At 46.0% G+C, this 27,794-nt stretch overlaps 1 protein-coding gene across 10 annotated transcripts in view; it reads left to right on the top strand.

Moving 5' to 3' along the window:
* Nucleotides 1–27,794, top strand: part of MYO5A (myosin VA) — a 195,094-nt gene that overhangs the window by 26,296 nt on the left and 141,004 nt on the right. The window contains exon 1 of one of the 10 annotated variants that reach the window (XM_065559446.1): nucleotides 13,810–13,944. The exons of the other annotated variants lie outside the window; for them this stretch is intronic. The gene's annotated coding sequence lies outside the window, so the exon portion shown is untranslated. Of the gene's footprint in view, nucleotides 1–13,809; nucleotides 13,945–27,794 lie in introns of those variants that run through there. 10 annotated transcript variants of the gene reach the window in all.

Here is a 27,794-nt window from a genome sequence, read left to right as displayed (position 1 = left end):
ATTTTCTAAAGCTTTTATTTTTGTTGCTGTCCTCTGGACTCTCCCATTTGTCCACATCTTTCCTAAAGTGTGGTACCCAGAACTGGACACAGTACTCCATCTGAGCCTTCAGTAGTGCCGAGAAGAGTGGGGCAATTGGCTCCTGTGTCTTACATATGATACTCTTGTTAATAGACCCCAGCATGATATTAGCTGCATCATATTGTTGACTCGTATTCAGTGTGTGATCCACTATAACCCGCAGATCCTTTTCAGCAGTACTACTAACCTAGCAAATTATTCCCCAATTTGTAGTTGTGCATTTGATTTTTCCTTCCTAGGAGAAGTACTCTGCACTTGTCTTTATTGAATTTCATCTTGTTGAACTCAGACCAATTCTCCAATTTGTCAATGCCCTTTTGAATTCTAATCCTGTCTTCCAAAGTGCTTGCAACTCCCTCCAAGTTTGATGTCATCTGCAAATTTTATATTCATACTGTCCTCTCCATTATCCAAGTCATTAATGAAAATACATCTCTACCCCGATATAACGCTGTCCTTGGGAGCCAAAAAATTGTACTGTGTTATAGGTGAAAACGTGTTATATTGAACTTGCTTTGATCCGCTGGAGCGCACAGCCCCGCTCCCCCGGAGTGCTGCTTTACCGCATTATATCCGAATTCGTGTTATATCAGGTCGCGTTATATCGGGGTAGAGGTGTATTGATTAGTACCAGATCCAGGTCTGACCCCCGCAGGGACCCCACTAGATATGTCCACCCAGTTTGACAGTGAACCATTGATAACTACTCTTTGAGTATGGTCTTTCAACCAGGTGTGCACCCACCTTACAATAATTTAGTCTAGACCACATTTCCCTAGTTTGCTTATGAGAATGTTATGTGGGACTGTCTCAAAAGTCTTACTAAAATGAAGATATATCACATTTACTGCTTCCCCGTATCCACTAGGCTATTAACCCTGTCAATGAAGGAAAGTAGATTGGTTTGGCATGATTTGTTCTTGACAAATAACCGGGCTGTCTGTTTCTTATAACTCTACTTTCTTCCATGTGCTTACAAAGTCATTGTTTAATAGGTTTATGTACATCCCCATCCAAGTGAGATATTGGAAATAAGACAAAGTGAAGTTGGAAAACTCTACAATTGGAAGTGTTTCTTATATTAGCATGGAGAAGCTCATTTTGGTTGCTTGTTTAGTGACTCTTACGTAGTTGGTGAAGAGGTGATTGAGGAAAATGTTATTAAAAACAACAAAAACAATATGTGCAACTAGGGTCAGATGTAGGGGTGTTTTTGCCTTTAACTTTACCTTGTGATCTATATCACTGGTGTGTTTGTCTCCTTTCTTATAACACATCTATATTCTCCAGTGATTTATTAGTTCTTAGTACTCCTAAAGGTAAAAGTGAAATTGATCCCTTTGGACAGCTTTTTAGACTAGTTCTTGGTGGTGATCACTAATCTCAGGCTGTCTGTAGGGTATAACTATTGTATTTGCATCACTGAAGTTGCTTTAGCAGATAAAGTGGAAAGAACCTGTGTAAATCACTTCATTTTTGGGCAGAGATGGGATGCTGGCATTTTCATGGCCTCAGCCATATGGATTGAACAGTGATGAAGTTATAAATAGAATCCTTCCCTTGTCAACAGCTGACATTCTGAGTCACCGAGACAACAGTGATAGGAAAGCAATACAAATAGAGACCAGTTTTTGAAACGAAAAATAATGTTATGAGGGCACAGCTGTGGGAAGCTCCTTTCTCCACAGGCCCATGCAGAAGAGCCCTTGTTATGCAGAGAAATGGAGAGTCTATTTATATTTTCCTGGTGCCCTAAATGAATTTATAAATAGATGCTGCTCAGAAAATGGCAGGGAGTGTTTTTGCTCCTCTATCAGGTTTTCTCTTTGCCCAGCTGTCTAGTGTGGCTGTGTTTATGGAGGAGGGAGATTTGAATCAGTCTGAATCTGGACTTGTACCAAATTGCAGCTTCTCCAGATCTGCTCTAATACTGGACAGTTATGTAAAAGAGCACTAAATCACCCATTTTTTTTAAAAAAATGCCCTTTCTGTAGCTAATTAGGAAAATTAATATCAGAGTCTGGTTTGTTGGATTATTTTTCAGTGATAGAGCTAGCCTGCAAAACGTTGGTCAAAAGCTGTTGTTGGATTTTTATCAGTTTAATTTTCAGGCATGATGATGGAGATATCTGGCTAGCGTTGACTTTTGAAAGTGAACGCTATACAGAAATAGTTTCCTGCAAGCAGCGTGAAGCACACTTTTACCTCACTGGTATTTTATGACTAGGGTAAATGCTAGTAAATGTTAGAAAAAATATGTTTTCTTAATTTTTCCACTCCCAAATTTGTCCCTTTTCTTTTAAAATGAGAGAGATAGGTATAAGCTGAGAGTTGACCAACTTGCAACAAGAGCTCAGCTTGGTCAGCAATAAAATGTAGTCCTGTAGTTCTGGGGGGAAGCAGCGCTTGATTTCTCCATATGACCACAAAGCTGTTTGGGCTAATTGGACCCTTAGCCACCAGACCTGGTTTGTTATCTTGTGTGGGACATGAGAGTGTGGAGCAGGGAGTTAACTCTTTCTGTGCTGGTGCATGGGTAGGACTCCTGCACCCTCTATCACTGGGTTTAATGCCTCAGATGAATAACGTGGTGTATTTATGAAAAGTTTCTGCCTACACAAAGGATCAGTAAAATGGCATAACTCTCTGGGAGCAAGAGTCTCTTCATCTGTGTTTGTTCAGCACCCTGCATAGTGAGGTCCAGATTATGACTGGGGCTACTATGTGATACCATAATATAGATAATATCATCTTGCCTGTGCGGGGCAGCAGATATTTTGAGTGTATAAACTTCTCTGTGGTTGTAGCATCTTTTGAATTCAGTGCTGGAGGAGTGTTATTGCACTCTCTTTAGACACCTTAAAATGGGGAAAGGAAGAGAATTCTGCGTAAGTGGCTGCACCATGTAACTCTGTTGCACGTGTGTTGTCAACTGATGCAATAGTCCAATCCATTAAGGCACTACACTTTATGGCATTGATTTTTTTCAGTAAGATGGGATGTATGTGTCAGCACTTAAGTTCAGAGCTACTGTACTGAATGTCTAGGGGAGCTATCTGATCTTGACTCAAGGCTTAAATCTAAATAACTAGTTAAGCTAGGTCTTTGCATATTACCAGAATATTTTGCTTTCCCACCCAAAAGTTCCAGTGGGCAGGAACAATAGCAGCCATGTTCTCATTCTTGAAATTCTTAGAAACTCCAAGCCATCACCCTACTGAGTGATGTGTAAAATAACTTCTGATACCTAGTAACAAGTACATGTGTTCATCCCTCAGGCAGTTGTTTTGCTGTATACAGGCGAGTCTCATCTTATGCAGGGGTTCCGTTCTGCGGTTAGCGTGTAAAGCGAAAACCACGTATAGTCAAAATTACATTGAGTTGAATGGCGGGCGGAATCACCCGCACTACAAGTACAGTATTAAAATTGTTATTTTTCTCTTTTTTTGTTTTGTTTTTGCCGACTGCGTAAAGCTGAAATCATGCATGTTAAATGCGTATAAGATGCGACAGACCTGTACCATCAACATTGTATAGAAAGAAGATACAAATTATTTTCTTTATCTCTAGCTATACGTTCCTTTATTGATAGCTTTTAATTCCAGTGCCCATATTAACTGCCATTCCTCCTCCTTCTAAGTTCTCAGACTCTCTGCTAAACATGGTATTAAATACAAACTCAATAGATCTGATCAGTAGCATAGTATTTAAATTATGCTACTTGGTTTATGGAGCTTTTGATTTTAAATGATGCACATATGCCAGTGGTGAAATCCTGGTCCTATTGTTTGAAGTCAATTGCAAAACTCATTGAGTGTGGGACCAGGATAACCCCTGGCGTTGAGTTGACACTGACAAGAATGTTGATTGGAATGAAATCAAATACAATAGCTGAGAGTAAATATTTAAAATACGTTAGATGAGCTCACCTACTGAGATATAAAACACGTATATGTTAAATGCCTAAAAGTAAAGTAAAACTCACTCATTCCATCTTCTTGTTGAATCCTCCCTGTTAAGCAATGGAATGTCTCTAAAGCCTAGTGATTTATTTGCCTTCATATAGACTGCTCATTTAAAGTGTATGATAGATCTAAGATCTGGCAGAAATCTGTGCTTCCAATTTGTGATGATTTCAAGTACTGACAGTAGGATACAATCTGGCAAATATGAAGTAAATTTTTGGTAATAAGTGCTACAGGATTCCATGCTAGATGTGTACTACCCAGTGAAACTTGAGGAACTACAAAATCTCATTATTGTGGCTTACTGCTTAATGTGTAATTTGTCAAAATTTCATAAACGAATGTCTTCCTATTGGCTGAGATTTTCACTCTTGTAATAATGAAATATAATATTTGTGTCATGCTTCAATAAATTAAATCAATGTGTGTCGACTGAGATATATAAGTCTTTATCTGATGAAATTATATTTTCTGACAGCATCAGCAATTATAACAAAGTGACCATTCTATATTTCATATTTATCTTGACTAAACTTGAATTGACTTTATTTTTAGAGTTTAATTCCTGAAGTTTTTAACGCATTCCTTAGCCCGTTTTGGAGAGCCTCAGTTAAATCTGTCTGAAGCTAAATTTTGGATTTTCAGAATAGTTGTTAGAGTTCATTACTATATTATTTTTAAAAATGAAATTTCCTGATTAAAAAAATGGGTCAAAATGACAATATGTATTGACCCCACCCTGTGGTCCTGGAAATAAACACACTCTGTATATTCAATGAGGCTGTTGTAAAGTACAGTTGTGTAAAATTATCAAAGGATTCCTTCTTTTAATTTTGTAAAAGTTTCCAATTTAAAATTTAATTTAAAATTTGTTCTTCTTTCTCATCCCAGCCTCCCATTCCCTTTTGTTTCTTCCCTCTTTATGTTTTCCTTGTCTTCCAGGAATTGTACAGAAGCAAACTACTTATTTCACGTAGGTACTGAACAATCTGCAGATGGTAATGAATAGAGATGGGTCAAATCCAAACACTTTCAAATATTGGGAAAGATTTTAAGCTCTGGATCTGAAATTTGCAGGTGTCCCTCATCATTCTAATATGCTAACCCAAATCACTGGATCCCAAGTGACTTCTGAACTTCAGTAAAGTTCAGATTCACATCCAGAGACTAACATCGTGGCTCGACCCATCTCTAGTAGTGACTTTTGGTTTCAAGTCAGGAACCCTTAATTTTAATTTGTTCTTCTTATGTTTTAAGTAAACTATCTTGCCTCTTTCTCTCCCATGAACAAAAGCACAAATTTAATAACTCATTTTGTAGATGGAGATGCAAAAAGAGCGTTGTTTGGTTTTAGAATTAGTTATCTCATTTCAAATGTCTTTTGTGAACAGGAAGGGGGAGATGATGAATACATAATCTATACTCAAAACATAGGCATTAAGGGCCTAGTCCTGCAACAATTGCTTACTGCTGGCTCCAGAATTTATTAGGATGTGTAGTTCTACTGACGCTTATGGGATTTACCCATTGTAATAACCACTGCCTCTGGTAACTAGAGTTAGCATAGCCAGGCTCTAAATATACACAAACTAAATGGCATGTAGGTACACTGGCAATCTCCTCTGCTAAGATCAGTAAGGTAGTACAGGATACTAATTTTCTCAGGTGATCACTTCCTGTGCTACAGCTTTGAGGAGGGGCACTGATTCTTGGAAAGGTAAAAGATAGTGTTCTCTTATGAATAGCTGTGGGGGTGGGGAAGGGGATTATGGTACCACCTTGTAGAATAATACTGTATAAACCAGTTGTCACCATCTAGCAATAGGAAAACAAATCCTACCATATGCATGAATGGAAACTCAGCGCAGGAAAATTCCAGCCTTGATTACTGCCAGCTTTCTCTTGTTCTCTGCTGGTGCCAGGAGCTCACATATCCTATCTCAGTGGTGTTTGTAGTATTGCTGAGAACATGGGTTCCTGGCATGGTGCTTCTTTCAGAGCAATTCGTTTTGTGAAATATAAACCGGAGAAACACTTTGTGTTCTCCTGTTCCTTTATTGCCAGGTGCTGCAATTGCTGCCCAATTTGGAATGATTTCAGGCTTCTGTGTTCAAAGTTCTAGCACTGGTGCTCTTTCTGTGGAGTTTGCAGTTGCTCTGCGGTGGTTCCAATATGTGTGCATTTCTAAATCACTTAGGGCTTGTCCAGGTGAATAGTTAGTGTGTACCTAGCTAGGGTGTAAATCTACCTCAGACTAACATGTCAAACACTAACTGTCCGCGTGGACCCTGCTCCCGTGTATAAAAGTTCTCTGCTGCACTTTGAAGATTGTTGTGCCTAGAGGGTGAGTCAGGTGACAATACTGCAGGCCTCAACTTTCTGATTCCAGCTGTGATATTTAGTTTTAAAGTTCCTCTTGGCAGCGACTTTGATGTTTAAAAATAAACATACAATTGCTTCCTGTGTTGTGTCCTTTATATGTTTGTTAATTTCACGGCCCCTGTATCTCTTTTCATTACATGACTTATTAGTGATACTTTGTGTGTGGAGTATAACCTTTGTGTGTTGTTTTGCAAATAATTCAGGTCACACACTATTCAAAAGATTTGGAAAATGTTATTGAAATACAGAGAGACAAGGTGGGTGAGCTAATAATATCTTTTATTGGACCAACTTCTGTTGGTGAGAGAAACAAGCTTTCAAGCTTACTCAGGCCTTGTCTACACTACGAGAGTAGTTCGATTTTACTTGCATCGAATTTTTGGAATCGATATTGCAAAGTCGAACGTGTGTGTCCACACTAAGGACAGTAATTCGACTTTGTGCGTCCACACTAATGGTGAAAGCGTCGACATTCGAAGCGGTGCGCTGTGGTCAGCTATCCCACAGTTCCTGCAGTCCCCTCTGCCCATTGGAATTCTGGGTGTAGCCGGCAATGCCTTCTGGGTAACAAAATGAGTCGAGGGTGCTTTTGGGTAACTGTCGTCATCCGTCCATCACTCCCGCCCTCCCTCCCTGAAAGCGCCGGCGGGAAATCAGTTCGCGCACTTTTCCAGTCATTGACAGCGCGGACGCCACAGCACTGCAAGCATGGAGCACGCTGCGACCATCGCAGCAGTTGTGGCCGCTCTCAATGCCTCGCAGCTTATCATAAAGGTTTCCCTGAGGCAGATGCAGAAAAGTCAGGCGAGGAGGCTACGGCACCGCGGTGATGTCCTGAAGTCTGAGAGTAGCACAGACCTCTCAGAAAGCAGGGGACCCAGCGCCGAGGACATCACGGTGGCAATGGGTCATGTTGATGCCGTGGAACGGCGATTCTGGGCACGGGAAACAAGCACTGAGTGGTGGGACCGCATAGTGCTGCAGGTCTGGGATGAATCCCAGTGGCTGCGAAACTTTCGCATGCGGAAGGGAACTTTCCTGGAACTTTGTGAGTTGCTGTCCCCTGCCCTGAAGCGCAGTGACACCCGCTTGCGAGCTGCACTGAGTGTACAGAAGCGAGTGGCCATAGCCCTCTGGAAGCTTGCAACGCCAGACAGCTACCGGTCAGTCGCGAACCAGTTTGGGGTGGGCAAATCTACCGTGGGGGTTGTTGTGATGCAAGTAGCGAAGGCAATCGTTGATGTACTGCTGCCAAAGGTAGTGACCCTGGGAAACGTGGAGGCGATCATAGATGGCTTCGCAGCGATGGGATTCCCAAACTGCGGTGGGGCCATAGATGGAACTCACATCCCTATCCTGGCACCGGACCACCAGGCCACCCAGTACATTAACCGAAAGGGATACTTTTCCATGGTGCTGCAAGCACTGGTGGACCACAGAGGACGTTTTACCAACATCTACGTGGGATGGCCGGGCAAGGTTCATGACGCTCGTGTTTTCAGGAACTCTGGTCTGTTTAGACGGCTGCAACAAGGTATTTACTTCCCGGACCACAAAATAACTGTTGGGGATGTGGAGATGCCTATAGTCATCCTCGGGGACCCAGCCTACCCGCTAATGCCCTGGCTCATGAAGCCCTATACTGGCGCCCTGGACACTGAAAAAGAACTCTTCAACTACCGGCTGAGCAAGTGCAGAATGGTGGTGGAGTGTGCTTTTGGCCGTCTCAAGGGGAGATGGAGAAGCTTACTGACTCGCTGTGATCTCAGCGAAACCAATATCCCCATTGTTATAGCAGCTTGCTGTGTGCTCCACAATCTCTGTGAGAGCAAGGGGGAGACCTTTCTGGCAGGGTGGGAGGTTGAGGAAAATAGCCTGGCTGCTGATTACTCACAGCCAGACAGCCGGGCGATTAGAAGAGACCAGCGGGAAGCGCTGTGCATCCGGGAGGCTTTGAAAGCAAAGTTCCTGAGTGAGCAGGGTAACCTGTGACTTTAAAGTTTGTGTACTGAGAAGCTAAACCTGCCCCCGTTTCTTTACCCAGTTAATGTTGACTATCCTATCCAGTTACATACCCCCTTCACCCCCTTCCAACACACGTTTCAATAAAAATAAATAGAAATAAAAATAGTTCTACTTTGTTAAAGCACACCGTTTTCTTTAATACTGTTTTCGCGGGAATTTTTAAAAACTGGGACGCAGACTGTGGTACGGAGCGGGTGTAGTGTAGTGACGCGAATGCAGCTTCTAAACTGAAGGATTGATAGGCTCCGCTGCGGTGGGATGGTTGTTTCAACGGAGCCTGTCACCCCTCCTGATCGGGACTGTGTGTATGGGGGGGTCTATGTGACTTTGTGGCAGGGGGAGGACGGTTACAGATCCCCTGCTGTGTGGCTCTGTGATCCTGCCTAAGGACCGGCGCTTAAGATCTGTAACTGCCCTCCCCCGCCACAAAGTCACAGAGCAACCCACCCCCCACCACATAACATGAAAACAACCTCCCAGACTAACCAGGGTAACTAGTCACTGCATGACTGCATTGTGTATGTGCCCTGCTGCTGTGCCTGCCCCCGACTATGTACCCTGCCAAAGGTGACTGTCCTGTCCAATTACCAACCCCCTTTCCCCTCCTCCTCCAAAAGAACATGATTGAAACAGCAGTTAACAGAAACGTATTTTTTATTATCAACTACACATGGCATTGGGAGGTGAAACTTGGACGGGGGCTTGTGTCAGGCGGGAAGGAAAGAACTTTTCAAATTTTGGGAAATGAGAGCCTTCTGCTACTAGAGCTCTCTGCAGGGGTGGAGTGAGAGTTAGCAGGGACTCTGCTGCCTCTCCTTCTTTGCACTTTGGGTGAGGTGGGTATGGGACTTGGTGGCGGGGGAGGGCGGTTAGAGATGGACTGCAGCGGGGCTCTGTCCTTCTGCCTCCGTTCCTGCAGAACATCCACAAGGTGCCGGAGCGTGTCCGTTTGCTCCCTCAGTAGTCCAAGCAGCGTTTGAGTCGCCTGCTGGTCTTCCTGCCGCCACCTCTCCTCCCGATCCATGTTGGCTTGGTGCATTCGGGTCAAGTTCTCCCGCCACTGGGTCTGCTGTGCTGCCTGGGCTTGGGAACAGGCCATAAACTCAGAGAACATGTCCTCCTGTGTCCTCTTCTTCCTACGCCTAATCCGCGCTAGCCTCTGGGAGTGTGATGCCAGGCTAGGTTGTGAGACAGTCGCAGATGAGGCTGTGGAAATGGGAAAAAGGGAGTGAATTCCTCAGAAAGATAAATGTAGTTGTGAACAAAGAACATAGTCTTTCTCTGTGAACAAGTCCATGCACAGCACCTATCACATGCGCACTCAGCACAAGGTCGAATTCTCGGCCTTCGCATTCAGTGCCTGTGGTCTTGCACAGCACATTTGAGAAGCGGGGCAGGACAACGGAATTTCTGTTGCAGGCAGACATGGTAAGCCGTACACTTGTGGCAGTTTAAAACTTTTATATTACCACTGGCCTCATTTCACATTTAAAGCTATGTCAGTTCCTGCTGCCAGCAATCCGGCAAGCGGGAACTCTGCCCCTGTCCCACCCCCTCGCGGCTGTCCCCGGGAACGATCCCTTTCGGCTGCCCCTCTACCGCCTCCACCGCGTGGCTACAAACCAGCGGTTACAGTTCTGTAAAGGAACGGGCAAGCAGTCCCAACACTAACATTCCCCTACCTAATTCAAAGCAGGTCACCATGGGCGACATCACCCTGATGAGGATCTCTGAGAGCGAGAGAGAGAGAATGCTCCGGGAAAGCCTCCAAAGACCAGGGCCGTATGCCGCCCTGCTGTGCAGAACAATGATTCCCGAGTACTTGATAGTCTCGTGGCGCGGCAACGTGTCGTACTTCGGAGGACCCAATAAGGCCGCTCTCCCCAGGAACCTCATGCAACGGCTTTCAAATTACCTCCAGGAGAGCTTCATCGAGATGTCCCAGGAGGATTACTGCTCTATCCCCGGACATATAGACCGCATTTTACTGTAGCTGCAGTAGCAGGGAATAAACAGTAGAGCGGCTTGTGCAGGACAATCACGGAAAACCGGACATTGCTAGATTTTTTTTCAAAACTTGCACTGCCCATGACTAAACCGTTAAGCGCCTAGGGCACACTAATCATGAACAACCCATTCTTTTAATTGTTAATATTCCTGTTTTGTTAAAAATAAATGTTTAGATGTTTACAACACTTACTGGCTGATCCTTCCCCAGATTCTGTGTCCGGGGTAACGGCTGGGGACGCTTCGTAGGGGATCTCTGTAAGGGTGATGAAGAGATCCTGGCTGTCGGGGAAATCAGCGTTGTGAGCGCTGCCGACTGCCTCGCCCTCCTCATCTCCTTCCTCATCTTCCCCGTCCCCTAACATGTCCGAGGAACCGGCCGTGGACACTATCCCATCCTCAGAGTCCACGGTCACTGGTGGGGTAGTGGTGGCGGCCGCACCGAGGATGGAATGCAGTGCCTCGTAGAAACGGGATGTCTGGGGATGGGATCCGGAGCGTCCGTTTGCCTCTTTGGTCTTCTGGTAGCCTTGTCTCAGCTCCTTGATTTTCACGCAGCACTGTGTTGCATCCCGGCTGTATCCTCTCTCTGCCATGTCTTTAGAGATCTTCTCGTAGATCTTTGCATTCCTTCTTTTGGATCGCAGCTCGGAAAGCACGGACTCATCGCCCCACACAGACTGGGGCCCTCTTTCTATTCACAGACTGCACGGCCATCACTGCTGGAGAGCTCTGCATCGTTGCCAGTGCTGCTGTGCTCGCCACGATGTCCAGACAGGAAATGAGATTCAAACTGGCCAGACAGGAAAAGGAATTCCAATTCAAATTTTCCCGGGGCTTTTTCTGTGTGGCTGGTCAGAGCATCCGAGCTCACACTGCTGTCCAGAGCGTCAACAGAGTGGTGCACTGTGGGATAGCTCCCGGAGCTATTAGCGTCGATTTCCATCCACACCTAGCCTAATTCGACATGGCCATGTCGAATTTAGCGCTACTCCCCTCGTCGGGGAGGAGTACAGAAGTCGAATTAAAGAGACCTCTATGTCGAACTAAATAGCATCGCAGTGTGGACGGGTGCAGGGTTAATTCGATGTAACGGCGCTAACTTCGACATAAACGCCTAGTGTAGACCAGGCCTCAGAACTCTTCTTCAGGTCTGGAAAACAGTGTCATTGCTAAATACAAGGCTTGAACAGATTGTTTAGCATAAATAGTTAAGGCATATTTCAAGAGACCATTCAAGGTGAAGTGTCCCATTAACACCTCTCCAGTCATAGGGAGGAAAGGGGGAGGAAGCTGTTGGTGGGGTTGTTAGTGGGTTACAGATTGTTATTAAACGCCATATATCGTGTGTTTCTGTTCAGTCCATGATTGTTAGTGTCTAACAAAGTTATGAATTTAAGTTCCCAGACTCATCTTTTGAAAGTGTTGTGCAGGTTCCAGTCCTGTCACTTTGAACCGTATTTAGACGATACACTGCAGTTCAGTTTCAGGTATCACAGCACTGAGATAATTCTCTTCAGGTCTAAACAGTTTTGATGTTTTAGCTTTATACATTTGTCATCTTTAATAACACTGGATAAGCCTTGAGACCTTTTCAAATGATTGAAGCGTTTGGTGGCGTTTTCTGCTATTGGTGGTAAACAAGCAACAAATGACTCATCTTCTCAGTACTAATTTGTAACGTGATTTTCATGTGCCTATTAATAATCATATCAAGATCATTATAGAGCCCCATAGGACTCTGTTCTGGGCTGAGTTTTCTGTAATGTCTTTGTGTTCCCACCAGATTCCATGTTTGCACATTAGTTTGGTACTTTGTTTTACTGTGCCTTTCCGGATACCTCACATCTTGCTAGATATGCAGACTCATGTCAATCCTGCAAAGCTCAATATATCCAATAGTGAATTTTATTTAACTGAGAAAATCCATATGTAGAAGTATTTTGCAGCTTCTCAATTCAATGGCTGACACTATTTTTCTTAGCTCTGTAACTGTTATGGGACTTATGTTTAGCTGTGTGTGGTTGTAAATTTGTTGTTTGCAGTAGTGTTGTAGCCATGTTGATCCCATGATGTTAGAGAGACAACCCACAATGTGGGTGAGGTAGTATCTTTTACTGGACTGACTTCTGTTTGTAAGAGACCAGCTTTTCATCTACACAGAGCTCTTCTTCCGGTCTGGGAAAGGCACTCAGTGTCGCAGTTAAATACAAAGTGGAACAGGTTGTTTAGCAGAAGTAATTAAAACATATTCAAAGTTAGTTTGCAGTGCTGTTGTAGCTGTATTGGTCTCAGCATATCAGAGAGACAAGGTGGTTGAGGCTATAACTTTAACTGAACCAACTTCTGTTGGTGAAAGAGACAAGTTTTGGGCAGCTGGAAAGCTTGTCTGTTTCACCAACAGAAGTTGGTCCAGTAAAAGATATTGCGTCACCCACCTTGTCTCGCTCATATTCTGAGACCATTCAAGGTGAAGTGGCCTATAAACACCTCCACAGTCATAGGATAATAAAGAGTGGGTTAGAGGGTTACAGATTATTGTAATAATAAAAACACTGGATTTATGTTTTAAGACCATGATTTTTAGTGTCTAGCAAAGTTATGAATTTAAGTTCCCAGGCCTATCTGTAGCAGGTGTTGTGCAGGTTTCCTTGGAGGATGAGGACTGAGAGGTCAGATACAGAGTGACCATTTTGTGGAAAGTGTTTGCCCATGGGTGATACGGTGTTTTTGTCTTTTTATCATTTTTCTGTGTGAGTTCATTCAAGAGCATAGTGATTGTCTGGTTTCACCCACATTGTTGTTGTTGGGACATTTAGTGCACTGGAAGAGGTACACCGCATGTTGTGATAGCCATGTGTAGGACCCATGGATCTTGAAAGGTATGTTATGGGGGGTATTGATCATTGTAGCAGTAGAGATATGTGTGGCATTCTATACCTTGGGGGAGCATCCTGGAACCCCCATATTCCTCATTTTTATATAATCGTGATCTTACATATAAAGCGTGCCTTGTAAGGTATCAGGGGAAAGGTTATGATCTACGGAAAGTCATTTTTTTAATCCATGTATGTATATCATTAATGCATATGAGAATTGTGTTGTATGGGTGTCACTGAAAGATGCTGTAAGTTGGGGAATCAGCCAGATATTAGCTCCCCAGAGGCAACAGCAAGGAAAGTAACCAACACCTGGGCGGGGTGTTAAACAACCCATCAACAGCTATTGTCCAAGTTGGCAGCTACAATTTAATGACTCACCTGCATGAGGCCACACTAGGGGAATTGCTCAACCTTGCAATGCCCCCAGACATGCCTGGACTTGTGTTTTTTCCAAGCACATGGACTGAGGGTATAAAATAGACACAGTGGCCACATGCTGGGTCTTTCTCCTTTACCCACCTACGCTTTACCCTCCAACTGAGGGGACTGGCCCAGATTTCAAGGATGAAATCCGTATATTAAGGACTGCAATATCCAGTGAGGTGAGAAAAACTGCTTAGTTTAGTTGTTGCCCAGTCTAATTGGGTTGAGAGTTTAGAGCACATGCTTATATTTTGTTTCTTTTGGTAACTAACTCTGACTTTTTGCCTATCACTTAATATCTCTTAAAATCTATCTTTTGTAGTCAATAAATGTTTTACTGAGTTTGCATGAAGTGTGTGGCAAATCTGCTCAGGTTTTGCAAAGACTGGTGTATATCCACTTTCCATTGATGAAGTGGTGAACTAATTAATAAACCTGCATTGCTCATCTTGAGCAGTGCAAGACCGTTTATTCCTGAAGTACAGTGCTGGCGGATTTGGCTCTGGTGCCTTTCTCTGTGAGATTCATGAGTGGCTCTGGGAGCATTCATGCGACCTAGCTGGGTGTGTGGGACTCCACATGCTGTTGTGCTGAGTGATCACAGCTCCTGGAGGGGTTTGCTGCTGGTCCCTAGCAAGGCATTGTGAGAGACAGCCCAGGCTGGAGAAAGTTAAGGGGGCACAGTGGTCCCACAGTCCAAGGCTGCACCCCGGGGATCCCATCACAGTGGCGCAGCAAGCAGGGTAAAATACACAGCTTGTACTAAGCAAGATTTGCACTTCATACACTCGTGTAAAGATATTAAGTGAGGCTTTAAGCCTGGTGGCTAAGGACAGTCAGGAGGAGGCTATCGGTTTGTTGTTTTCTGTTTGCTTATTTCGGGAAAGGGAAGTAGGGACAGAAAAGCAGGAAAATGACTGAAAGCAGTGAAGCCATTGCGAAGTTGGAGATTTTTAGACTGCAGGTTGCAGAAAAAGAGAGGGAGCACTAGAGACTATTGCAACTGAAAGAACTGGCGATAAAGGAGAAGCAGGAAGAAAGGGAAAGAGAGCAGGAAGAAAGAGAGCGAGAGAGAGAGCGAAAACACCAACTGGACCTTCTAGAGATGCAGAACCAGAACCCACTGACCCCAGCGATTCCCATCACTCCAAACATCCACAATTGGGGCCGTTTATGTCCTGTGTACAAGGAGACAGATGATATTGCTGAATATCTGACTACCTTTGAAAGGCTGTGTGCAGTGCATGAAATCCCTGATGCCAAGAGAGTTCCTACCCTGATTGCAAAATTAACTGGTAAATCTCTAAGTGTATTCAATGAAATGCCCAGAGAGGATGCTTTACACCAGGGGTAGGCAACGTATGGCACGCGAGCTGATTTTCAGTGGCACTTACACTGCCTGGGTCCTGGCCACCAGTCCGGGGGGCTCTGCATTTTAATTTAATTTTAAATGAAGCTTCTTAAATATTTCAAAAACCTTATTTACTTTACATACAACAATAGTTTAGTTATATATTATAGACCTTCTAAAAATGTTAAAATGTATTACTGGCACGCGAAACCTTAAATTAGAGCGAATAAATGAAGACTCGGGACACCACTTCTGAAAGGTTGCCAACCCCTGCTTTACACTATTGTAAATTTTAAAATACTGTTTTACAAAGGATTCAGATTAACCCATAAACATATAGAGTTAAATTTAGGAATCTTAAGAGGGATATTGGTATGAGTAATAGGGAATATGTGAACAAAATGAAAGATTTGATGGGGAAATGGGTGAGGGGCAAAGGTGTTACAAGCTTTGAGGGAATATTGGATTTTGTTGCTCAAGAGCATTTCCCAGGCATATGTAAGGCTGATGTAAAGCAAAGGGACAAAAATGTAAAGTCTGGATGAGATGGCGTTTCTAGCTGATGCCTTTGAACAGACCCAGGCATCTGTTGAAAGCAACCCGCCAAAACAGGGGTTTAAAGCTGGTGGGAAGGGAGGATCCCCTTCTATCTCTAGCAAGGAGGGTGGCTGGGAAGCCGAGCACTCACCTCCCCAAAACCATTCCTCTACCCCTCGTTCCAAACCTCCTGAAAAACAGAAGAGCTCAAAAGGTGCTATAGGTGTAATTCCACTGATCACCTGAGGAATAAATGCCCTGTGCTAGGAGGAAGCAGGCAACCAATAGCTCATGTTAGTTCTGCTGCCCTCAACACAGAAACCCCCCAGGTGATTGGAACCTATCATATTGGTTTTGTGAGATTAGCCTCTGCAGGGACAGATATGGAGCATGTTAAGGTAGCCATAATTAATGGCAGGGAATGCTTGGGGCGGAGTGATACGGGGTCCAGATCTCTCTGATTAAGCAGAGTGTGGTCCCAAAGGCCAGCATATTACCTGGCCAAATGGCAGAGATTGTGGGTGTGGGCGAAAGCAGATTCCTCATACCATTAGCTAAACTCCATGTGCTGTGGGAAGGTTTGGAAAGTGTTTTGACTGTGGGCATAATGGAACACCTCCTAGTTGACCTGTTTCTTGGTAATGATTTTTATCGTGTAGCTGACATTAAAGTAATTTGCTTGCAGCAGGAGGGAATTTTATGCTGGGACCCCCAAGGGAAAGGGTAAGCTCTCTTCTTTTCTAGTTTTTCAGTGAGATCTTCTGCTATCGATAGCAGAATAGTTTGCTATCACCTCTAACAACTGAGAAGAAAAAACTTTATTTTTTTAAATGATGCATCAAAAAATACACAACTTCTTTGGATTCAATATGAAAAATTTATGATAAATGACACCAAAATGCAAGAACTGCCTTTTTTATTGGTAGGCTGGGAAGAAAGCATATTGTTAGTGTCTGGAGCAAGAATAAACTGTTAACTTTGGCAGCCGTGGCTAAAATAACTGTCTGAATATCATCAACTTATGAAACTCACAGCCAGACTGGGGATCACAACCAGTGTTCCCTCGAATTTTTTACGTCCATGTGCGTCCCTAGGGAGGTAATGTGTGGTGGGGGTGAGGCCGGGGAGTTGGAGTGTGGGAGGGGGCTCAGGGCTGGGGCAGAGGGTTGGGGTGCAGGGGGGTGCGGGCTTTGGGGTGGGACCAGGGATGAGGAGTTTGGGGTGCAGGGCTGCTCCGGGGCTGCGGCAGGGAGAGAGGACTCCCCCCAGCCCTCTCTCGCTGCAGCAGCTCGAGGCTGGGTGAGGGGCACCTCTCTCCCCCCTCCCCCCAGCTGCGGGAGAGGCGTCTCTTCATGGTTGCGGCAGCTCCGGCAGGGCTGGACTGGGCCATGCTGGGGGAGGGGCTCCTTTCCCTGGCAGCTCCTGTGTTGGCTGAGCTGGGCTGGGGGAGGGGCTCTACTCCCCGGCAGCCCTGGCAGGCCTGGGCCAAGCTGGCAGAGGAGTTCCTCTCCCCGGCCGTGGCAACTCGGGCTGGGCTGGGCTGGGCTGGGCCGGGGGAAGGGCTCTTCTCCCCAGCAGCTCCGAGGGGCTGGGTGGGGCTGCCGGAGGGGTGCCTCTCCCTACCTGCACAGCCCTTGATAGCCTGCTGTGCGGCCGCGCACCTTAGAGGAAACTTAGATCACAACCAAAAGCCGGGAGGGAGAGCGTGTGGCGGTGCCATTGCAGCCTCCCCAGCCCCAGGAATGCGGGCAGAGTGGCCCCAGCCTCTTGGAGCCCAGCAGCGCTGCTGAAGCGGAACCCTGGGGGCGGGGCAGAATGTGTGTGGGGCCACACCTGCCCCCGGTGTGGACGGTCCCAGAAGTGATGTCACTTCCTCCTGGGCCCCACACCTCCCTAGGGACGGCCCTGCTTGTGGCTCTTCTCTGAACCCTCTCCTTCTCTGAACCCCAACATCCTTCTTGAATTGGGTGCATCAGAACTGAATGCATTGTTCCAGCAGTGGTTGCGCCAGTACCAAATACAGAGGTACAATATTCTCTTTGCTTCTATTCATGATTTCCCATCCAAGGATTGCATTAGCTCTTGTGGCCAAAGTGTGACCCTGAAAGCTCATGTTCAGCTGATTGTCCACCATGACTCCCAAATGTTTTTCAGTCACTGCTTCCCAAGACAGAGTCCCCCATCCTTTAAGTGTGGCCCACATTCTTTGTTCCCAGACGTATTCATTTACATTTAGCCATGTTAAAATGCTTATTGTTTGCGTGCATCCAGTTTACCAAATGATCTGGATTGCTCTGTACCAGTGACCTGTCCTCTTCATTATTTACCACCAAAGTAGCTTGCCTTCAATTTCATTTTTCTTTTGCACTTGGTTCACAGTGTTGTGTTCGGATCACCTCTTGTTGAGTGTAGAAACATCAGTAATCCCAATTAGAACAGTAAAGCTGAATTATCTTTGTTTAGCAAAATTTAACACAAAACAAAAAAACAGGTTCATGTTCACTTGGAGTATGTTGCCTATACATAATCCATACCATTACAAAGTCAGGTTCATTCTTATAAAGAGGCCATGTTAATCATCATGGGGGAGCAATCTGTTTTACGACTGTATGCACATGAAGATATCACACCACTAAAATTCAGCTAGTCCCATAAAATGGAGACTGAGTCTCAAGGAGACATTTGTTTTTGATACTAAAAAGTCACTGCTGCTGGTTACAATTTAGAGAAAGACTGCCCTTTGTTAAATTACTATGTCTTTATTAAATGTCAAAGTAACTAGAAAATATTAGGATAAAAAGTAAGTATCCAAAGAAGGTTTCTGTAGCAACCAGACTGGATTGTTATCAAAATCTCAGGGCAATTTAAGAAGTTTCTTGTTACAACCTGTGGAGAAGAGCATCACTATTTTGCAAAACAATCAAAAGAAAACCTATTGGGTTTTTCTTTTATCTGGTAACATTCCTTACCCTTGTCTTTGGCACAGCATACCATTTGAGCTGAAAGCATATTCCCGGTCTAAGAGTATGTCTACACTGGCAGAGTTACAGCACCAGCAGTTACAGCAATGCTCAGACGTGCTGAAGGGAAACTGCTGTTGTGTGCTGTCAGCTGCCTGCACAATAGCATGTTCACACTTGCAGCGGGATTCGTAGCGGTGCACTCTGGGCAGCTATTCCACAGTGCAGTTCTTCTTCTGCCTCTAAGAGTTGTGGGAAGGTAGAGGGGGTCGCGGGACATCGTGGGTCCTGTCCAAATGCCCCGTGATGCATTGCTTCACATCCCAGCAATCCCTGTGCTTTCATCTGCATTTGGCGCCATCTTCCAGCAGTTTGTGTACTGCGCGCTCTGCCTCTTCGGTCTGCAGGAATGGATCCTGCATTGTTGACCAATATGCTGCATGCTCTCACTAACACGTTATGAGTGGCAGTGGAGTTATTCCTTAAACTACAAAGGCAAGAGGAGTTCGACATTGATCTCGCCATGCGTAGTAGCTACGATATGAGATTGCTTGTGGTATTCACGGAGGTGCTGACCACAGTGGAACGCCGCTTTTGGGCTTGGGAAACAAGCACTGAGTGGTGGGATCAAATAGTGATGTACGTTTGGGTTGACGAGCAGTGGCTGCAGAACTTTAGGATGAGGAAAGCCACATTTATGGGACTGTGTGATGAGCTTGCCCCAGCTCTGTGGCGCAAGGACACGAGAATGAGAGCTGCCCTGTCATTGGAGAAGCACGTGGTGATTGCACTGTGGAAGCTACTCTAGACTGCTACCGATCAGTCGCTAACCAGTTCAGAGTGGGAAAGTCAATCTTTGAACTCATGTTGACAGAAGTGTGCAGGGCCATTAATTGCATCCTGCTCCGAAAGACCGTGACTCTGGTCAACGTGTGTGACATTGTGGATGGCTTTGCACAAATGGGCTTCCCTAACTGTGGAGGGGCGATAGATAGCACGCATATTCCAATTCTGGCACCAGACCACCTAGCCACCAAGTACATTAATTTGAAGGGGTATTTCTCAATGGTTCTCCAGGAGCTTATGGATCACTATGGGCGTTTCACGGACATTAACATAGCCTGGTGTGGAAAGGTGCATGACGCATGCATCTTTCGGAACACTGGTCTGTTCAGGAAGCTGCAAGCAGGGACTTTCTTCCCTGACCAGAAGATCAGCGTAGGGCAGTGGTTCTCAAACTTCTGTACTGGTGACCCCTTTCACACAGAAAGCCTCTGAGTGCGACCCTCCACCCCCTTATAAATTAAAAACACGTTTTTATATATTTAACACCATTATAAATGCTGGAGGTGAAGTGGGGTTTGTGGTGGAGGCTGACAGCTCGTGACCCCCCATTTAATAACTTCGCGACCCCCTGAGGGGTCACACCCCCCAGTTTGAGAACCCCTGCCATAGGGGAAGTCGAAATGTCCATTGTGATCCTGAGAGACCCCGCTTATCCATGAATGCTATGGCTTATCAAGCCATATAAGGGGCACCTTGACAGCAGCAAGGAGTGGTTTAACAACAGGCTGAGCAAGTGCAGAATGACTGTTGAGTGTGCTTTTGGCCATTTAAAGGCCCGCTGGCGCTGCCTACATGGGAGGTTGGACCTGTCCAATGATAATATTCCTATGCTTATAGCCGCATGCTGTACGCTCCATAATATTTGTGAAGGGAAAGATGAAAGCTTCACTCAGGGCTGGACCTGAGGCTCAGCGCCTGGAGGCTGAATTTGAACAGCCAGGGACCAGGGCTATTAGGGGGTGCAGCGCGGGGCCATAAGGATCATGGATGCCTTGAGGCAGCAGTTTGAAGCTTAAAGCTACTAATATTTGTTGCTATGCTTGGGAGTGCAATGCTTGTAATGGTAAGAGGTGATTGTGATTGGTGCAGACAATGCACTATGAAGGTGTAAGAAAATTGCTTGTTGCTTTGCAGGGCTCTGTTTTCTTTCAGTTAATGGAATAAAGATTGCTTTCAAACCAAAACAATTCTTTTATTAAAAAACAACTGGAGGAGAGAGACAAACACATCAGCACTGAGGGGGATGGGGGAAGAGAAGGTCCCAGGAGGAGGTGGGGTCCCAGGTATCATATCCAACCTTCTCCTTTGGAGTATGTGCAGCGGTACTATACTTGAGCAGGGATAAACTGCAGAGGGACGAGTGTTGAGTGCAGTGAGTACTGGGAGTCCACAAGGCTGGACCGTGATGGGGCAGGAGTGGAAAGCAGCGGGTACAGACTGGAGCCAGTGTTTGCGGTGTCTGGGGAGCGGATGGGAAAGAGTTTTGCGACAGTGGCTGCAGGGGAGGGCGGGCGTGAAGTTGCTCGGTTTGCAGTGCTAATAGCACCTGGATCGTTTCCGCTTGGCGCTCCATAATGTTTAAGAGCCGCTCTGTGGCTTCGTTCTGGTGTGTTGCGTTCTCCTTTCAGTCCCTCTTCTTGCTGTCCTGCCACTCCTTCAAATCTTGTTTTTCGCCTGTGGAGTACATTGTGACCTCACGCAGAAAGTCCTCTTTAGTTTTTCATGGCCGCTTTCTAGTTCTGCCCAGCCATTCAGCTGGCGATAACAAAGAGGGAGGCTGGGCTCCCAAGATCATATCTGTGAAGCCAAAATTCAACATTTTACAGAAGCAGTACTGTTTGCAACAGTCAGACCACTGATTTAAAACCCGGCCTCTATTCATATACCTGTCACTAACTAGCTAACCCCAGGCAAGCACACCCGAGCCACAAGACCCCCAAAATGGTGAGTCACCGCAGGGGAAATCAGTGTTCCAGGACCGTACTATTCACTGGGCAGGTGGCTCCTGGGGAGAGCCAGCACTGTAGGGGAGGCCTTATAATCATTCCTGTCCCCACATTTTCCACAGGCTGTATTCATCATGGAAGATATCTCACTGCTGAGGGTGAGCAGGGAATCAAGGGAGGGTCTTCTCCAAAACTGCGGCTTCTGCCCTGGCCCTTATGTGGCTTGCCTGAGTGCAGCACTGGTCCCCCCCCCCCCCCCCCCCCCCTCCAGTGTCGGCAGAGTGGTGTAGGAAAGTTACTCTTAATGGGGCAAGAAACAAAGCAGCTCTGCCAAAGAACCTGTGGCAGCAGATTGCCCAGTATCTCCATGAGAGTTTCCTGGAGATCTCTGAGGCAGATTCCCATGAAGTGAGGGAGTCAATCAACACGCTGTTCTGCTGCTCAGACTAGGCATGTGGTGGTACGCGCATCATACGGACATAGGGTGACCAGATCACCCAGGTCAAATATTGGGACGCGGGTGGGGGGGGTGTGGTGGGGCGGGGCAAAACAACAACAACCCCCCCCCCCTTCCTCCTCCCTCCACAAGCACTGGAGGGAGGCCCTGGAGATGCAGGGGGAGCACGGTGCCGGGGTGAGTGAGAGTCCGGCCTGGCCCCAAGCGCAGGCAGGACTCAGTCGGGCGGTACTTGGAGGGAGATTAGGGGGGCGGCCTGCTGGGCCAGGCGGCGGCTGTTCTCCCCACCTGGGCTGCGGGACTCGGGAGCAGCTGCTGCTGCAGCTCCTACTGCCGCGGGGGGAGGAGGCGGCCGATGGCCAAGCTCGGCGGCTGCGGCTCTGGCGCCCAGGCCCAAACCCCCTGAGCCCGGGCCTGTTGCGGGGACCCAGCAGCGTGCACACCCCTGGTCAGTCGCGTCTGGGCTGGCTGCCCAGCTGGTGCAATCCCGCAGTGGCCCCGGGGAGGAGGCATCGGCAGCCCAGCCCCGTTCGTTCCCCTGCCGGACCCGAGCGGGACGGGGGGTTGGGGCCTGCTTCCCCCACTCCAGGGCCGCCCGCGGGATTTCACCAGCTGGGCAGCCAGCCCAGACGCGACTGGCCAGGGGCTGGGCGCAATGTGCACGCTGCTGGGTCCCCGCAACAGGCCCGCGGCAGTGGGAACTGCAGCAGCGGCTGCTCCCGAGTCCCGCTGCCCACGGGGGGAGAACAGCCGCTGCCTGGCCCCGCGGGCCGCCTCCCTCCTCTCCCTCCAGGTACCGCCCGACTGAGTCCTGCCTGCGCTCGGGGCCAGGCCGGACTCTCCCTCACCCCGGCCCCGCGCTCCCCCTGCGTTTCCAGGGCCTCCCTCCAGCGCTTGTGGAGGGAGGAGGAATGGTGAGCCTGGGGAAGAGGCGGGGATTTGGGGAGGGAGCCAATGGGGGAAGGAGGGGGCGGAGTCGGGGCGGGGAGGGGTGGGGGGCGCCAGCACTTCTGGGCTCCGGAGCATTTGCTTGTTTGTCCAGTGTCCCGACCTAACGTTGGTCGGGACACGGGACAAACAAGCAAATATCGGGACAGTCCCGATAAAATCGGGACAGTCCCGATAAAATCGGGACGTCTGGTCACCCTATACAGACACAAGCTTGCTTTCTGCAACCCTCCTTGTCTGCAACAACTCGCTTCAGCGATTCCCAAAATCAGAGCCATTTACCTGGGGCCTCCTCTCCTGTTTGCGCTTTGCCAGGCTCTGTCAACTGTGATTGGCTAGCTTCCTCGGGGGTAGAGAAGAGCTCTGGACTGCATGCATCTCTGACCTTTGAGTCGTCCTTTGCCTCTGGGTCCCCCTCCACATCCTCATCAAGATTTCCTCCTCCTGGCTCGGGCTGAGTACAAGACTTCAGCCCTACAGTAAGAATGAAGCGTTGGTGAAGATGAAGGGGCCGTGGGGAAATGGCCCAAGGAACAGTAGCAGCAGTCGTGGACTTAAAGGGGACGCAGCAGCGGCTGGTATTCATAGGGTCCCAGGGCTGGGACCTGGAGTAGTAGGCAAGCCCAGGTTCCCCCTCCCACATTAGGTACTAGGGAAGTGGCCTAAATATTGAACAGTGATACACCCCCGGAAGGGGATCTGAACTGTTAAGTGGCCCAGCTGGAGAGCTGGGGATAGAAAGGCCCAGAAAGAGCAAAGAGTCTCCAGGGAGGAAAACCTGGGGGCACAGCCCCATACCAGAGTTGAGGGACTATTTGAAGTCTTTCCCAGAAGGAGCTGCAGGACTGAATAAGGACTGAGCCCAGGGAGGGCTGCAGACCAGAGGAGGAGGGGTAGTGGGATAGGCCCCTATTGGACTGTATACCCCAGAAGGGGTTTGTGCTCCTTTTCACACACCAACTGAGTGTAACTTAGCCAGAGGGTTGAGTCACTGAAGACATACCTCAATCAGAGAGAGAGTGTGCAGGCACATGGACTCGGCAAGGGGGCGCTAATGAGAGGTGGGTAGCATCCCATTACAGGAACATTCCATTAATTGCCCATAAAACCAGATAATCTCTCTCACTAACCCCATTCTACTTACAGAAGATCCAGTTTCCATATTCAGGCCCAAGAATTAATATTCTCTTAGTTGTGCGCTACTGCCTTCTTTGCCATGCTCCTCAAAGATTAATAAGTTAACATATCAAATGGCTCAGCCCCATTCATACGCATCACATGGGTTGGACTTGAGATTCAACATGAGCTGGGCTTTAGCTTGCCACATAACTGGTGACAGCTAAACTAATAAACATAAATGACTGGAACAGCAATTCAACCCACATCATTTTATAACAATGATCATGCCAAGCATGATAACACTGTTCACCATATATCAGTGTTCACAGCTGAGTTTAAGACTGTAGAGAGACAAAGTGAGGTAATATTTTTTTTATTGGACCAGCATCTGTTGGTGAAAAAGACAAGCTCTCAATTTTACATGGAGCTCTTCTTCAGGGTTGGGAAATGTCACAGCTAAATACAAGGTGGAATAGATTGTTTGGCATAAGCAGTTAACACATATTGTAACAGTCTATGAGTCTGTGTTTACACTGTTTGAAGAAGAGGTCTGTGTAGCTAGAAAGCATGTCCTCATTCACCAACAGAAGTTGGTCCAATAAAAGATATTACCTCACCCACTTTTTCTCTCTCACATATTCTAAGAGACCATTCAAGGTGAAGTGGCATGTTAACACCTCTGCAGTTGTCGGACAAAAAGGGGGGTTAGTGGGTTACAAGTCATAAATCAAGTATCTTTATTAAGACCATGATTTTTAATGTCTAGCAAGGGTATTAATTTAAGCTCCCAGGCTCATCTTTTGAAGGCGTTGTGCAGGTTTCCTTGGAGAATGAGGACTAAGAGTTCAGCTGTGGAGTGATCGTTTTCTGGAAAATATTCACCCATGTGTGATATGGTGTCTTTTCTCATTTTCCTCTGAGTTTATTAAAGAGCATAGTCATTGTTTGGTTTCATCTACATAGTTGTTGGGCATTTAGTGTGCTGGATGCGTTATGCCACATATGGTGATTGGCATGCATAGGACTCTTGGATTTTGAAAGGTGGGTTTGGGGATGAGGGTAAGTGTTGATCATTGTAGCAGTGGGTTTCCCCCAGAGCAAAAGAAAGCATTGAGCTGGCCAGCTAAGTATGAAACAGGCTATGTTTCCTTCTGCAGTGATACTGCATATACAATAGAAGAAGCAAACTTTTAAACACTCATGCTGAATTATGGTTTATATTTACAATGTTTGGTTTATGTTTCTAATTTCTATCTGTTAGCAATGCAAAATACCTGAAGTGGTTAATGGCTCAAAACTGAGGCTTTGTGAGTCGTATGATCTGAGTGGATTGATAATTATTGTAGTCTGCTGATTTCATGTGACCTCAGATAAGATCATGAGGTATGAAAAAGTGTATGAGAGAATCCTGCAGTAGTTTTTAATGACACAGAATTCCAGTTGTGCAGTCGGTGTGAGTTCTTTTTGATCCATGGTGGAAAAGGAAGCTCTAGAGTCTCTCTGTCCATTGTTCTGCCTCCACCTCTTTAGAGTCACTATTTGGATAGCATTAGTGACTGCCTTTTAACAACACAATGGAAATAGCTGTACTTGCTTGAAGTGATTATATAAAATTTAGTTCTATGTGATTCTGTGCCAGGTATTTCTTTACATGATTCTACAGACCCTGCGGAATAGTCCAGGGACTGAATCAAGCCTAGTAAATGATTCCATCTATGTGCATTTAATCATTCTTTGTGGTTCTTCAGTGCTCCATCTAAATGCAAGCTAACTCATTCATAAGAATAGTTGTACTCATTCTGTGAATGGTTTCTTATTCTGCTTTGTGCCAGTTGTCCATTCTGCCCCCCTCCATTCAGACTTAATTTTGTAGTGTAGACATGACCTATGCCGACCTAACTTACGTCAGCATACGGCCATCGCAGTTATTAAATTGCTTCTGTGTGTGCACACTTGGGTCCTTGTCGGTGGTGTGCGTTCTGACCAGGAAGACTTGTATCGATTGTATTGTCAACATGGGGCATAGTTGGATTACTCCTGAAAGCCAGTAACAGTCGATGTAAGCGCCACAGTGTCTATTCCACTCGGGGAGGTGGTGTTACTAATTTGGCATAGAGAGGCACTTAAGTTGGTAGCGGGAGACAAATTTAAGAGAGGACACTTCGACAGCTAGGTTGACGCAAGGCAGCCTATGTCGACCTAACCGTGTAGTGTAGACCAGGCCTTAGTTACAACTTGTGAATTCTCAGAAACTAAAGACAAACTGCTTTCTAACAGCCAGCTAAAGTGCAATCACACTTTAAGATCCCAGCACAGGATGAGCTTTTCAAACTCTATCAGTTACACCCAACTCTTTTCACCAGGAATATGGCAGAGGATAAAAAATTTCAGAGAGCACCTCTCAGGATTAGAGGTTTGTGGGAGCTGAACTGTACTCATTTTCTGATATGTCTGTAGGTTTTTATTCTATTTTGGCTTTCAATAATTCATAATAAAACTGCTGCTAAGGAATTCCCCATCACGTATGTACTGTGGGTATAGCATCTAAAGATACGTTTCCGACCATTCAAAAACATTGGCTAGTAAAACACTGTTTGGGTTACCAGGGCTCCATCTAAAGGTATTTGATTTGAATGGTTTTAGTTGTTCTTAGCATAGGCTGCATGTGTTTTGGGTAAAGACTCTGTTTAAACCATGCAACAATGCATCATTGGAACTTGTTGTCTAGGTAATTTCTGTAGTTGCATCTTTCTGTGTGTACATGTGTGTGTTTGCCAGTGGTCCATTAGAATGAGCAAAATTGCAGCAGTTTAGAGCCTACAACATACTTTAAAAGGACTAAAAAAATATTAACTAGGTATCCCTCTGGGAAGTAAAGCAAATACTAAGGAGTTAGTGAAGGGTGACTGTACAGTATAGTTAAACCTGTGCGGTCATCCTCTTGCAATTTTTCCATTTCAACACTTTTCCCTAGTGATTTAGAAATTTGTGTTGAACTTTGTCAAGGTTCCTTCCCCACTCTGAACTTTAGGGTACAGATGTGGGGGACCTACATGAAAACTTCTAAGCTTAACTACCAGCTTAGATCTGGTTTTGCTGCCACCACTCCCAAGTGCTAATTCCCTTCCTGGGTAGCCTTGAGAGACTTCTTCACCAATTTCCTGGTGAACACCGATCCAAACCCTTGGATCTTAACACAAGGAGAATTTAACCATCCCTCCTCCTTTCCCCCACCAGTTCCTGGTGAGTCCAGATCCAACCCCTTGGATCTTAAAACAAGGAAAAATCAATCAGGTTCTTAAAAAGAAGGCTTTTAATTAAAGAAAAGGTAAAAATTATCTCTGTAAAATCAGGATGGAAAATAACTTTACAGGGTAATCAGATTCAAAGAGCCCAGAGGAACCCCCTCTAGCCTTAAGTTCAAAACTACAGCAAACACTCTAGCAAAAGGAACATTTACAAGTTGAGAAAACAAAGATAAACCTAACAGGCCCTGCCTGGCTGTTACTTACAAGTTTGAAATATGAGAGACTGGTTCAGAAAGATTTGGAGAGTATGGATTGATGTCTGGTCCCTCTTAATCCCAAGAGCGAACAACCCCCAAAACAAAGAGCACAAACAAAAGCCTTCCCCCCCCCCCCCCCAAGATTTGAAAGTATCTTGTCCCCTTATTGGTCCTTTGGGTCAGGTGTAAGCCAGGTTACCTGAGCTTCTTAACCCTTTACAGGTAAAAGGATTCCGGCCAGGAAGGATTATAGTATTGTACACAGGAGGGCTGTTACCCTTCCCTTTCTGTTATGACAAACTTTATTAATGTTAATGTTTCAGAGAGACTAAGGACCAAATTCACTGATAGCATAAGCAG

The sequence above is a fragment of the Chrysemys picta genome, chromosome 10, assembly GCF_011386835.1.
Source record: "Chrysemys picta bellii isolate R12L10 chromosome 10, ASM1138683v2, whole genome shotgun sequence".
NCBI classification, from domain to species: Eukaryota; Metazoa; Chordata; order Testudines; family Emydidae; genus Chrysemys; species Chrysemys picta.
This window is presented reverse-complemented; position numbering and strand designations above follow the sequence as displayed.